Raw genomic sequence first — 15,047 nt, 5'->3', positions numbered from 1 at the left:
AAGAGTAGTGTACCCATGCATAAACGAACTATTTTTTACACAGGAAAGGTCCCAATGCGAGGCATGAGAAGTCAGACAAAAATTGAATAAAGAAATTAAATAATTGCTGAAGCCCCTTCGGGATCCATAAGGACCCTCTTAGAGACGGGGGCAACAGGCAAAACTTAAATAAATTACTTTGACTATCGCTGGTGTACCTCCAGCAACGATGGGGAACCAATGAGAGGTGGGGAGGGTGGGTAAAATTCTAATAAAGTAATTAAATCTTTCCAGGTGCCCATTCAGCGCCCATAGAGACCCTATAGAAGGGGGCAGACAAAGCTCAATAAATTAATTAATATAATGTATAATTGCTAGTGCCTCACCACACCCAAGATGACTGTAAGGAAGGCAGGGGCAGACAAAATCAAATACATTCATTAAATAGTTGCTGATGTCCCTCCAGGGCCCATGAGGACACCTATGAGATGTGGTGAGCAGGCAAACATTTAATACATTAATTCAGTAGTTATGGGTAACCTAGTTTTGTGCATGTTTTCTACCATTGTTCATAGAAAATGCTTTTAAAAGTGGAATAAAATGATTGAAACACTAACTGGTGCACAGAATGGTGGTAGCTAGTTCATCCACCACATGGCCAGCAATGAATGAAAAACAAAGACAAAATGGCCACATACACAGTCACTAGCTCCACAAAATGGTGGTTGTCTCATGACCAACAAAGAAGGAGGCATAGCAAGCAAAGACAAAATGGCTACCACACACACAGCTACACAAAATGGTTATTGCTGCATAGTAAGTAAACAGGGAGGAATGGAGCTCGAAGACAAAATGGCATCCTAAGACAAAAACACACACACTGGCTACAAAATAGGCCACCACAGCATGGCCATCAAAAAAGGTGACAAGAAAAACAAAGAACATGGTTGTCTTATCCTTCCTGGAGCACTCCCCCAGCTCCCCAAAGTATCTTATAGCAATGTAGAGAAAGGATTGTTCAGATGCACATCATTTACCCAAAATATGTCTGGGTCCACATATAGGACTACCATATACCCACTACCAGTAAATGTACTTTCCTGTGCTTTCAGATGTACTTTCCTATTACCTTACTCTAATACAGTTTTTTATGTTGATCTACGTTCACTGTGTTGATCTTTTAACTCAAATTTACTTGTGCCTGCATTCAGCTCCATTAAAGACAGTTTGCTGTGTTTGATACCTTGGCTTTGCATTAAGGCCCAGATTTATACTTTTTCACGCAAAACTGAACTGACGCAGTTTTGCATGAAAAAGTTGTCCACCGGCTAGCGCCATTCCAAGACACCGGGCGGACGTCATATTTATGGAATGATGGTAGCCGGTGGTAAAGCCTGTCTAGCGTCATGTAAAAGGACACTAGCCGGGTGGGGGAGGTGTAGGGGGAACAGGAGGTTGTGCGTCAAAGGATGACGCTAGTCTGCTCAGAGGCACAGAAATGCCTCTAACCAGACTAGCGTAATATTTTTACGTAAAACCCCAATGGACAATGCTCCTGTCTCAGTATAGACAGTAGCCATGCCCACCACCCCAATGGCCATGCCCAGGGGACATAGCCCCCTGGATATGGCCATTGGGCCCAGTGCCATGTAGTGAGGCCCAGATTAGGCCCCCCATGGCACTTTTAAAAATAAATGGTAAATACTTACCTGTACTTACCTTACTTATCCGTAATGCTCCCGCCCATTCTCTGGTATCCCTCTGGTGTGAGTGGAGGTGTCCCTGGGGCTAGGGAAGGGCACCTGTGTGCCCATTCCATGGAACTATGGAAATAGGCCCACAGGTCCCCTAATGTCTGCCCTGACCCAAGTGTAAGCACTTTTAGACTGAATGCCATGTTGAAGGAATGAAATGCATTGTATTTCTTAAAAACTCGAAAGCATTCCCAAGAAGTTAACAGATAATTAAATCACCCATTTCTTCTGACACAGTATTTAAAAAAAGATCAAACTCCTATGTTTTTTAGCGCATGTACGCTCACATTTGAACAACTGTGGGCATCCAGGTCTGTAAATAGGTTTGCAAAATTTGAAATAATTCACAATGTTGGCGTATCTACTTTGTACCAAGTTATTTGGCAAAGAGCAATCACAGATGTACTCAGAAATCAAATGCAGAAGGGATTCCATATTTAAATATTGTCCGTTCATCTTCTCGGCCCGTCTTTCTAAGAGGGGGCATTTATTTGCCTCTTTGCATTAACCGAGAAAGGAGATGTGAAATTACATGGGAAATGAGTTTGCAGAGATGGAAAACTGGAGCCAAAAATTCCACTGCTCTTTGACCAGTGTCGACTGTTTGAAAAATGCAGACTCTTAGGGCCAGATGTAGGAAACGTTTTGCATGGCGCAAACTGCGAAATTCGCAGTTTGCGCCATGCAAAACGCGCACCGCGATGCACATTCCCATTTTGCAAGTCGGTACCGACTCACAAAATGGGAATGTGACTCGCAAATAGGAAGGGGTGTTCCCCTTCCTATTTGCGATTCGTATCGCTATGCAGAATTGCTTTGTGACCGCGAACGCGGTCGCAAAGCAATTCGCAGTTAGCACACATGTGAAGTGGGTGCTAACCCATTCACAAAAGGGAAGGGGTCCCCAGGAGACCCCTTCCCCTTTGTGAATGGCTTTAGAAATATTTTTTCAGAGTAGGCAGTGGTCCTATGGACCACTGCCTACTCTGAAAAAATGAAACCAAATGGTTTCATTTTCACAAGTGTATTGCAACTCGTTTTCCTTTAAGGAAAATGGGCTGCAATACCAAAAAAAAAAACTGCTTTATTGAAAAAACAGTCACAGACATGGTGGTCTTCTGTCTCCAGCAGGCCACCATCCCTGTGAGTGCAGGGAATCGCAAGGGGGTCGCAAATTGCGACCCACCTCATTAATATTAATGAGGTGGGTCGTTGCGACCCCCTTGCGATTCGCAGATGGTGTCAGGGACACCATTCTGCATATCGTATTGCGAGTAGCAAATTGCGAGTCGCTCCAACTCGCAATTTGCGAGTCGCAATCTCATTTCTACCTACATCTGGCCCTTTGAGAGGTGTATTTTATTCCTGATGTTTTATTTGTATATCTCTGATAGGCTTCTACAAAAAAAGAAGGCCATTTGCCTTCATATAAATTAACTTTTGTCCAAAGTATAGCTTTAGATGTATTGCTCTTCCTTTATTATGTGTTTTTTAAGTGTATATAAAGATGTGTGTGTTTAATCCCTTCACTGCCAGGACTTTTCCCCCTCAGGTGCCAGGCCTTTTTTTGGCTATTTGGGGCAGGGCGCGCTTAGGCAATCATGACTTTTTGTCTACATAAGCTGCCCACGCCAAATTTGTGTCCTTTATTTTCAACATCCTAGTAAGCAGACTTTGTGGGTTCCCCTGGAAGAGACCAAGAAATTAGGCAAAATAGAGCGAAGATTTCTTTTTTTTCCAAAAAATGGGGAAAAAGGGCTGCAGAAGAAGTCCCTGAAAATGGCATCAACAAAGGGTTGGCGGTGCTAAAATCCCCATCTTCCCAGCTTTCAGGAACAGGCAGACTTGAATCAGAAAAACACATTTTGCAACACAATTTTGGCATTTTACTTGGACATACCCCTACTATTTTTGTATTTTCAACCTCCTTCCAGTTAGTGACAGAAATGGGTATAAAACTAATGCTGGATCACAGAAAGCTAAACATTTCTTAAAAGTAGACAAAAGTCTGAATTCAGCAGGGGGTAATTTGTGTACATCCTACAAGGGTTTCCTACAGAAATTAACAGCTGGAAAAAAAAAAATTTGAAATTTTGGTGAAAAAAATAGCAATTTTTCTCCATGTTTTACTCTCTGACTTTTTCCGGCGATGTCAGATTTTTTCAAGCAATATACTGTTACGTCTGCTGGACTCTTCTGGCTGCAGGGGTATATAGGGCTTGTAGGTTCATCAAGAACCCTAGGTACCCAGAGCCAATAAATGAGCTGCACCTTGCAATAGGTTTTCATTCTGTACCGAGTATACAGCAATTCATTTGCTGAAATATAAAGAGTAAAAAATAGGTATCAAGAAAACCTTTGTATTTCCAAAATCGGCACAAAATAAGGTGGTGAGAAGCAGTGGTTATTTGCACATCTCTAAATGCCGGGGTGCCCATACTAGTATGTGAATTACAGGGCATTCTTTTTACATACTGTCGTACATTTGGAAGGGAAAAATGTAGAGAAAGACAAGGGGCAATAACACTTGTTTTGCTATTCTGTGTTCCCCCAAGACTCCCAATAAAAATGGTACCTCACTTGCGTAGATAGGCATAATTCTCGTGACAGGCAATGCACATTTTTACATTGAGATCTGACGAGTTTTTTGCAAAGTGCTTAGCTGTAGATGTTGCCCTGTAGCTCAGCCGGCACCTAGGGAAAGCTACCAAACCTGTGCACTTTTGAAAACTAGACACATAGTGGAACCCAAGATGGGGTGACTTCTGGGGCTCTCGCCAGGTTCTGTTACCCAACACCTCAAAATTTGGCCAAAAAAACCACTATTTTCTCACATTTTGGTGACAGAAAGTTCCGGAATCTGAGAGGAGCCTCAAATTTCCTTCTACCCAGCATTCCCCCAAATCCCCCGATAAAAATGGTCCCTCACTTGCGTGGATAGGCCTAATTCTCGTGACAGGCAATGCACATTTTTACATTTAAATCTGATGTGTTTTTTGCAAAGTGCTTAGCTGTAGATTTTGGCCTCTAGCTCAGCCGCCACCTAGGGTAACCTACCAAACATGCACAGTTTTTAAAACTAGACACCTAGGGGAATCCAAGATGAGGTGGCTTGTGGGGCTCTCACCAGCTTCTGTTACCCAGAATCCTTTGCAAACTTCAAAATTTGCCAAAAAAACACTTTTTTCTCTCATTTTGGTGACAGAAAGTTCTGGAATCTGAGAGGAGCCACAAATTTCCTTCCACCCAGCGTTCACCAAAGTCTGCAGATAAAATGGTACCTCACTTGTGTGGTTAGGCCTAGGGCCCCTGACAGGAAATGCCCCAAAACACAACCTGGACACATCACATTTTCTCAAAGAAAACAGAGCTGTTTTTTGCAAAGTACCTAGCTGTGGACTTTGGCCTCTAGCTCAGCCGGCACCTACGAAACCTGTGCATTTTTTAAAACTAGACATCTAGGGGAATCCAAGATGGGGTGACTTGTGGGGCTCTCACCAGGTTCTGTTACCCAGAATCCTTTGCAAACCTCCAAATTTGGCCCAAAAAACACTTTTTCCTCACATTTTGGCGACAGAAAGTTCTGGAACCTGAGAGGAGCCACAAATTCCCTTCCACCCAGCATTCCCCAAAGTCTCCCGATAAAAATGGTACCTCACTTGTGTCGGCAGGCCTAGTGCCCGCGAAAGGAAATGCCCCAAAACACTATCTGGACACATCAAAATTATCAAATGCAAAACTACCTGTTTTTGTGGGGGGTGGAGGGTGCGTACCTGCGTTTTTGGTCCGGGGCTCAGCAGCCATCTAGGGAAACCAATCAAACCCAGACATTTCTGAAAACTAGACACCCGAGGGAGTCTAAGGAGGTGTGACTTGCGTGGATCCCCCAATGTTTTCTTATCCAGAATCCTCAGCAAACCTCAAATTTAGGTAAAAAAACAAATTTTTCCCACATTTCTGTGTGGGATCACGGCACCGGGACAAATTTCCTACCACCCAACGTTACCCTCAGTCTCTCTGTAAAAATGATACCTCACTTGTGTAGGTGGGCCAAGTGCCTGTGACAGGGAAGAGCCGAAAACATGTCTAAGTTGAGGGGAACCAAAGCAGGTCCAAAAGGGCAGTTTGAAAAAAAACATTTTTAGTCTGACAAGTGCAGCAGAATTTTTTTCGGGATAGATGAGACAATGCTGGATGGTAGGGGAATTCTGTGGATTCCTGCAGATTCCGGAAGATTCCATCACAAAAATGTGTGACAAATGTGTGATTTCCATCAAAGTTGGAGGTTTGCAGAATGTTGTGGGTAAGAAAATGGTGCGGTGCATGTGAAGCACTCCACCCTGGACTCACCGATATGTTTAGTTTTCAGAAGTGCCTATTTAGTGTGGATTTTCCGACATGGCAGCGTCCCAAAGTCCAAAACGTTCAGCCCTCACCATTCCAAGTGGGACAATTTTGAGAGTTAGCCAAGCTCTCACGGCCCAAATGTAAAACCAAAACCCAAAATAATCAAATGTCCTCTTGCTTGCCGTGGGATAAGATGTTTTAGTGTGGGGGGGAGCTGAAAGACTGTTACCCCCTTCAGTTGGGGAAGGGCCCATACTGGTTGGTAGCTGCCACCCCACATTTTTTTTTTTTTTATTCCCTGGCATCTAGTACACTTTCTGCCCCCCCCCCGGGGTGTGGATCAGAGGTAATTGCCCTATCTTCGCACTGGTGGGCAGAACAACTTTGGCCCCATTTATTTGGGGTGGGGGTATGGCCATACCCCTACCCTCCTATTTTGAAAAAAAATCTTCCCTGGTCTCTGGTGGGCTTTCTGCCCCCCCCCCCCCCTCCATTGGGGCCAGATGGGCCTTCCAAAAGTAGGCCTATCTTCCCCCAAGGGGGGCAGGTATGGCCAACAGTAATGTGCCCCCATGGGGAGCGAGCCTTGCCCAAAGGGTTGCCCCCCGTACAAAACACACACATACACACAACTCAATCCCTGGTGCCTAAGTGGTGTCTTCCCCCCCGGGAGCAGATCAGCCTAATAGAATAGGCTGATTTGCCCCCAAGGGGAGCAGAAATGGCCTCAAATAAATCCCCCCCTCCCCCAGGGGAGCGACCCTTGCCTAACGGGTCGCTCCCCTTGCAAGAAATTGGCACAAAAAAAATAAAATCCCTGGTGTCTAGTGGTTTTGCCTAACAAATATAGGCCGATTTGCCCCCAATGGGGGCAGAAATGGCCTAAATACAATTTGCCCCCCTATGGGAACGACCCTTGCCTAAGGGGGGGGCGCTTCCCATACATAAATACATAAAGTAAATAAAACAAATATATATCCCTGGTGTCTAGAGGTTTCTGCCCCCCGGGGGCAGATCGTCCTAATTATAAAAGGCCTAAAGATATTTCCCCCCCTGGGGAGTGGCCCTTGCCTAAGGGGTCGCTCCCCACATATATAAAAAAAAATAAACAAATAAAATATATCCCTGGTGTCTAATGGTTTCTGGCCCCCTTGGGGCAAATCGGCCTAAATATATTAGGCTGATCTGAGGGGCAGCAGAATGCTTGCAGAGACATGAAAGGAAAGGAAAGGCCTTTCCTTTGATGCCTCTGCCGGCCCCCTCCTTCTGACCGGGAGAGAAATGCTCTTCATTTCTCTTCCGCATCGCGCTGGAAGCAGCTCAATGTGAGGTGACCTCTGTTGAGGTCAGCACGCGATTGTGTGCTGACGTCCCTGGGGCGTCCAAGGGGGTCGGGGTGGAAGGGGAATGGTTACGTCAGTGGCACCTCAGCGCCACACCCACGGACGTAACCATTACGTCCACGGCGGGGAAGGGGTTAATATTGTTAATGCACCACTGCAGCAGTTTTCATAGTCAACAGTGCTCAACATTTCTTGACAATCTCATTTTTGGCCATTTGTTAGAAATTGGGTTATTAATTTTACTAGGCCAAAATACAGTTCTTAAAGAATTTCTGCTCAACACCTAGGGCCTGATTATGACCTTGGCGGAGGGGATTACTCCGTCCCAAATGTGACGATATCCCATCCACTGTGTTACAAGTTCCATAGGATATAATGGACCTTGTAATACAGCGGGCAGCATATCTGTCACATTTGGGATGGAGTAATCCCCTCCCCCAACTCAAAATCAGGCCTCTAGTAGCTATCACAGAAGCAGCATTCATTCCCCAGAAAAATATCTTGCATGTGTGTGCAAAACGCCCTTCTCTTACAACATTCTCACCCCACACCTTCCCCAACCCCCATTAAACTTCCCCACCCACTTCTCCCAGTAGTGACCTCTCACCCCCTGCTCACAGTAGTGACTCCCACCCCTCCCGATCCCAGTACTTACCCCCACCCCCACATACATGCACGCACCCACAGACATGCACACCCTGACACTCACTCACTCGCACTCACAACACCGTTACACTCACACACACACACATGCAACACCCCTCAAATCCATACACACATACACACAACACCCCCACTCACACACTCACTCACTACATTCACCCCCATTGACATGCATGCACACTCCATCCTGCCACCCCCCTCCTTTTCTCAACATACATACACACACAACCCCCACCTCTGTCTACATGCAGGCACACATGCACCCCAACCCAGCATTCACATCCACCCACCCATGCATCACCATTATCACATTTACACACACACACTCATGCATGCATAAACACTCCCCTCCCCATTCATGGCACGCATACACACACTCACACACATCCACACACTCCACTTCCCTCCCCTTGCGGTTGACACTTACCTCGTCTGACAAGGTGATCCTCCCTGAGGTGACGAGATCTGGAGCTCCCGCCGCTGGCAGGGCCCCGCCATCAGGACACCACCAGGCCGTATTAATGCTCGTAGGACAGCTGGTGGAGTCCTTTTGGCGCAGAGATGCCTCCAACCACCAGCATGACTTTCGGAGGATTTCCGCCCAAAATTGTAGTGGAAATCCTTTAGTACTCATATTATGGCAGTCAGAAGAAAAGACAGCTGAAGTCAGAATGACCACCTTAGTCACTTTTTTGGGTCTCAAAAACATCTGGAGGGGCCAAGAAGAACGCCGTACATGGGAAGAGCTCCATGAAGTTGGATACCTTTTCTGCAAGTTCCCAGTGAATCTATTTTCAATACATAACATTTTTTGAATAATATAAAACTGGTTCTTGTCCACATTAAGTGCTACCTCCCTGGGTACGCTTTAGAACCTTGTCCCATTCATCTGGCTGTAGAAAAATGTCTAAATCCCACTTTTCTCCAACTTTTCCCCAACTTCTGGGAACATTTTTACTGGTCACTCCTGTACCCTTAGTCCTCAGGGCAGACATCTTTGTTCCAGGTCACTTTCTAACAGGACCCCTTAATGTGACAGAACTCTGTGGTCAGCTGGGCCTTGTTAGAGTCAGGAGTCCTCCTGTTTCTGTCCCTGTAGCAGGAAAAGAAGAGGCCAGTCACCCTGGCTCTTGGATAACTTTTCAAGTCTTAAGATGCCAGGTAGATGCCAGGAGTTTTCTTTATTCCAGTGGGGCCTTTTTCTTTGCATGTGGTTTTCCAGGGTCCAGAAATAGCCTAAGGAGGTGATGATGAGGTGCAATTCTTATCCCTTGAATTATCCAATGATTGGAGAATTTTTCCTACTTAATCCTGGCTAATTTCTCACCTGATGCCCACCCCTTATGCTGCAATTACTACTCTTTGCTTTCCGTTCTCAATCTAAGATCGCCAAATCCTTCTTATATCAGTTATGTCTCTGTCATTCAACATACCCACTGCCATATTCAGATAAAGTCACCTCACCTCTGACAGGATCCAAACTGGTTTCCCTTTCTGCTGGGGGTGTTGCTAACCAGTCTAGGATGGCACAGGGAATGAAAAGGAGCAGCCCCTTTTGACATCTCCAAGTCAAAAGAGGTTATGTCAAGACTGTACATTGATCTACCATCTGTTCTCACCTTCTTCCAATAGCTAATAACTGTTAACTGGTCAGTTGTTGATAACTCCCCTGCCTTCCTGGGTCCAGAGGTCAGCTTATTGTCCTCCAGCAGATAGGGTCATTAACTCTAGCCAGAAATATGTATTGACCTCTGCAGGTCTGATTAGTGCCAGAGCTGGTTTTCAGCCAGTTCTGGCTTTGAGAGCACAAAATATATTATTATAAAGTAATTTTTCCAAGGTTATCAAAATTAGCATTTGATTATTACATCACATTTGAGTTCCATGCCTCTTGTGAAATTTATGTGCCATCTATTATGGTCTTATAGGAAATTTAAATTAACCAATTGTATACTACTACTTTTACTAATAACCTTTTAAGGTGCTAGTAAATACTCTCTGGCCCCGAGCAGCAGTGCCATAATGCAGTTACAATACTAAAAAACAAAATAGGGAACTGGAAAAGGTTACAAATCAGGGATGACCACAAAGAGTGTCTGACTTAATCCACACTGCTACAACATTGGTTTGTGTATATATTGTAACTGGCCATGGAAGTCTGGTGTCTCCTAAAATTGGTTTTGACATCTCCATTCCAGGCTGCATTAGGCACTTTCTAAAAGAATGGATCGATTCACTCACATCCTCACAAAACAAAGAACCCCCTTTATCAGGCTAAGTCTGAGGATATTTTAGACTTTTTCATGTTGGGGCATTTGTTTAACAGACATATGTGTTTTGTGCAATGTTTATGTGTCTCACAGAAAGCTGACAGGCCAGCAATTATGGTCTGACTGCTCCTTGTATGTATTTTATAGCCCAGTGGTTCCCAACCTTTTCACTTCTGTGGACCCCCATTTTATCAATACTGGAACCCGGGGACCTCCCACTGAATCATTATTGGAACCGGGGGACCCCCACTGAGTCAATATTGATAGCTGGGACCTAATATTATTACATTTTTTATGCAGCCGCGGACCCCCTGATGAGGCTTCGCGGACCCCCAGGGGTCCCCGGCCCACAGGTTGGGAACCACTGTTATAGCCTAACCTAATTTCTCAGGTCTGGTGGCAGGCATTGAAGTTATTTTCGAAAGGTTTGTTCATTTGGTAAAAACTGTGCAGAGCCAAATTCAATTACATAACATGTTTTAAACATTGTCCAGCAAAGAGTGACAGCTGAGAAAATTGCACCACTGAGCTGGGAAGAGAATGAAATTAGGGTTTGATGAACACAATGTAGTCTCTCTTCCTTTGTTGATGCCAGCCCTGGCTGAAAAGTATTAATTTCTTCGCACCCTGTTTCTGTCCTCTGCAGATGACGGTGGAATCTCTGACTTAACACTTAGGGCCTGAGTTAGAGTTTGGCAGACGGGTCAGTCCGTCACAAACGTGATGGATATCCCGTCTGTCATATTATGATCTCCATAGGTTATTATGGGATCGTAATGTGGCAGACGGGATAACTGTCACATTTGTGACAGAGTAATCCACTCCGCCAAACTCTAAATCAGGGCCTTAGAAGCCTCTGCCTTCTATTTTCTCACAGGAGCCAGGAAATTATTTTTATTGCTATGAGATTGGAGTAGTAACCACATGAATGATTTCTCTGCTCCAGAAAAGCTCAGACTCATCTATCAGATCCTTCATAATCTTTGGTTTCTTCAGAAGCTCTTTATGAGATTTCCAAAACTATAATGCAGGTGATTTTACTGGAATCACTTTAAAAATGCTGAATAATCATTGAGATATTCATTTTGGGGTACCTTTCAAAAACATGTTAGACTGTCAACTTTAAGAACCAATGCTGGGTTTCCTGCTCTTCAATTCAATCATGGAAAGTAGAGAGGAAAGAAAGCAGAATTTTTGATGGGGTTATAGAAACATTCCTTTTTTAATAGCAAACGCGATGCCAGAAGCATTGTCCTAATGTCCAGTTTGAATCTTCGCATGCATGCTCTGTTTCATGACTATGAAATAAAAAAAATGGCACAAACTGGTTTTCAGCCTAATCTACTGCAAATAGGGAATATCTAAAATGATCTGAGTGGCAAATGCTGTATTAGCGTTTTTCTTTTTCTCTGGTAGAAATTATTGCATAAAAGACCAAGTGATGTAAATCGCACAAAATGTATTGTTTTCTTTCTGAACATGACAGAGTAGCAGGTAGTTTGTAATTACTGGTGTATACACTAAACTAGGAATACAAAGTTTTTTATCTGCCTATCACAGTTATAATTCATTCCTTATACCCTCAATTTATGTAATGTTCTAATTGCATTGCACAACTTATCCTTAGGGTCATGCTTGATATTACATGCTCTGCTCCTTTTGTGGACCTTTATCTACAGCTTATGCATGCCTCCACATACAAGAACGGGTGATGTATTTAACCCCTTCGCTGCCAGGCCTTTTCCCCCTCCTGTGCCGAGCCTTTTTTTGGCTATTTGGAGCAGTTCGCGCTTAGGCCCTCATAACTTTTTGTTCACATAAGCTACCCATGCCAAATTTGCGTCCTTTTTTTCCAACATCCTAGGGATTCTAGAGGTACCCAGACTTTGTGGGTTCCCCAGAAGGAGGCCAAGAAATTAGCCAAAAAACAGTGAAAATTTCATTTTTTTAAAAAAATTTGGAAAAATGGGCTGCAGAAGAAGGCTTGTGGTTTTTTCCCTGAAAAGGGCATCAACAAAGGGTTTGCGGTGATAAAATCACCAGCTTCCCAGCTTTCAGGAACAGGCAGACTTGAATCAGAAAACCCAATTTTTCAACCCAATTTTGGCATTTTACTGGGACATACCCCATTTTTACGATTTTTTGTGCTTTCAGCCTCCTTCCAGTCAGTGACAGAAATGGGCATGAAACCAACGCTGGATCCCATAAACCGCAACATTTCTGAAAAGTAGACAAAATTCTGAATTCAGCAAGGGGTAATTTGTGTAGATCCTACAAGGGTTTCCTACAGAAAATAGCAACTGAAAAAGAAAAATATTGAAATTGAGGTGAAAAAAACATCAATTTTTCTCTAAGTTTTACTCTGTAACTTTTTCCTGCAATGTCAGATTTTCGAAAGCAATATACCGTTACGTCTGCTGGACTCTTCTGGTTGCGGGGATATATAGGGCTTGTAGGTTCATCAAGAACTCTAGGTACCCAGAGCCAATAAATGACCTGCACCCTGCAGTGGGTTTTCATTCTATGCCGGGTATACAGCAATTCATTTGCTGAAATATAAAGAGTAAAAAATAGCTATCAAGAAAACCTTTGTATTTCCAAAATGGGCACAAGATAAGGTGTTGAGAAGCAGTGGTTATTTGCACATCTCTGAATTCCGGGGTGCCCATACTAGCATGTGAATTACAGGGCATTTCTCAAATAGACGTCTTTTTTACACACTGTCTTACATTTGGAAGGGAAAAATGTAGAGAAAGACAAGGGGCAATAACACTTGTTTTGCTATTCTATGTTCCCCCAAGTCTCCCGATAAAAATGATACCTCACTTGTGTGGGTAGGCCTAGCGCCCGCGACAGGAAACGCCCCAAAGCGCAACGTGGACACATCACAGAAAACAGACCTGTTTTTAGCAAAGTGCCTACCTGTAGATTTTGGCCTCTAGCTCAGCCGCCACCTAGGGAAACCTACCAAACCTGTGCATTTCTGAAAACTAGAGACCTAGGGGAATAAAAGATGGGGTGATTTGTGTGGCTCGGACCAGGTTCTGTTACCCAGAATCCTTTGCAAACCTCAAAATTTGGCTAAAAAAACACATGTTCCTCACATTTCTGTGGCAGAAAGTTCTGGAATCTGAGAGGAGCCACAAATTTCCTTCCACCCAGCGTTCCCCCACGTCTCCCGATAAAAATGATACCTCACTTGTGTGGGTAGGCCTAGCGCCCGCGACAGGAAACACCCCAAAGCGCAATGTGGACACATCACAGAAAACAGACCTGTTTTTAGCAAAGTGCCTACCTGTAGATTTTGGCCTCTAGCTCAGCCGCCACCTAGGGAAACCTACCAAATCTGTGCATTTCTGAAAACTAGAGACCTAGGGGAATCCAAGATGGGGTGATTTGTGTGGCTCGGACCAGGTTCTGTTACCCAGAATCCTTTGCAAAGCTCAAAAATTGGCTAAAAAAACACATGTTCCTCACATTTCTGTGGCAGAAAGTGCTGGAATCTGAGAGGAGCCACAAATGTCCTTCCACCCAGCGTTTCCCCACGTCTCCCGATAAAAATGATACCTCACTTGTGTGGGTAGGCCTAGCGCCTGCGACAGGAAACGCCCCAAAGCGCAACGTGGACACATCACAGAAAACAGACCTGTTTTTAGCAAAGTGCCTACCTGTAGATTTTGGCCTCTAGCTCAGCCGCCACCTAGGGAAACCTACCAAACCTGTGCATTTCTGAAAACTAGAGACCTAGGGGAATCCAAGGAGGGGTGACTGGCGGGGCTCGGACCAGGTTCTGTTACCCAGAATCCTTTGCAAAGCTCAAAAATTGGCTAAAAAAACACATGTTCCTCACATTTCTGTGGCAGAAAGTTCTGGAATCTGAGAGGAGCCACAAATTTCCTTCCACCCAGTGTTCCCCCAAGTCTCCCGATAAAAATGATACCTCACTTGCGTGGGTAGGCCTAGCGCCCGCGACAGGAAACGCCCCAAAGCGCAACGTGGACACCACCAAAATTTTGGAAGAAAACAGAGGTGTTTTTTGCGAAGTGACTACCTGTAGATTTTGGCCTCTAGCTCAGCCGGCACCTAGGGAAACCTACCAAACCTGTACATTTCTGAAAACTAGAGACCTAGGGGAATCCAAGGAGGGGTGACTGGCGGGGCTCGGACCAGGTTCTGTTACCCAGAATCCTTTGCAAAGCTCAAAAATTGGCTAAAAAAACACATGTTCCTCACATTTCTGTGGCAGAAAGTGCTGGAATCTGAGAGGAGCCACAAATGTCCTTCCACCCAGCGTTCCCCCACGTCTCCCGATAAAAATTATACCTCACTTGTGTGGGTAGGCCTAGCGCCCGCGACAGGAAACGCCCCAAAGCGCAACGTGGACACATCACAGAAAACAGACCTGTTTTTAGCAAAGTGCCTACCTGTAGATTTTGGCCTCTAGCTCAGCCGCCACCTAGGGAAACCTACCAAACCTGTGCATTTCTGAAAACTAGAGACCTAGGGGAATCCAAGGAGGGGTGACTGGCGGGGCTCGGACCAGGTTCTGTTACCCAGAATCCTTTGCAAAGCTCAAAAATTGGCTAAAAAAACACATGTTCCTCACATTTCTGTGGCAGAAAGTTCTGGAATCTGGGAGGAGCCACAAATTTCCTTCCACCCAGCATTCCCCCAAGTCTCCCGATAAAAAT

The 15,047-nt window shown here is 44.6% G+C and overlaps 1 protein-coding gene across 1 annotated transcript in view; it reads left to right on the top strand.

The window, feature by feature from the left end:
- Nucleotides 1-15,047, top strand: part of KCNK12 (potassium two pore domain channel subfamily K member 12) — a 551,321-nt gene that overhangs the window by 358,834 nt on the left and 177,440 nt on the right. The gene's annotated exons all lie outside the window — the stretch shown is intronic.

Source organism: Pleurodeles waltl, chromosome 5, assembly GCF_031143425.1.
Source record: "Pleurodeles waltl isolate 20211129_DDA chromosome 5, aPleWal1.hap1.20221129, whole genome shotgun sequence".
NCBI lineage: Eukaryota > Metazoa > Chordata > Amphibia > Caudata > Salamandridae > Pleurodeles > Pleurodeles waltl.
Note: the sequence above shows the minus strand (reverse complement) of the source record. Positions and strands in the feature narration are given on the sequence as shown.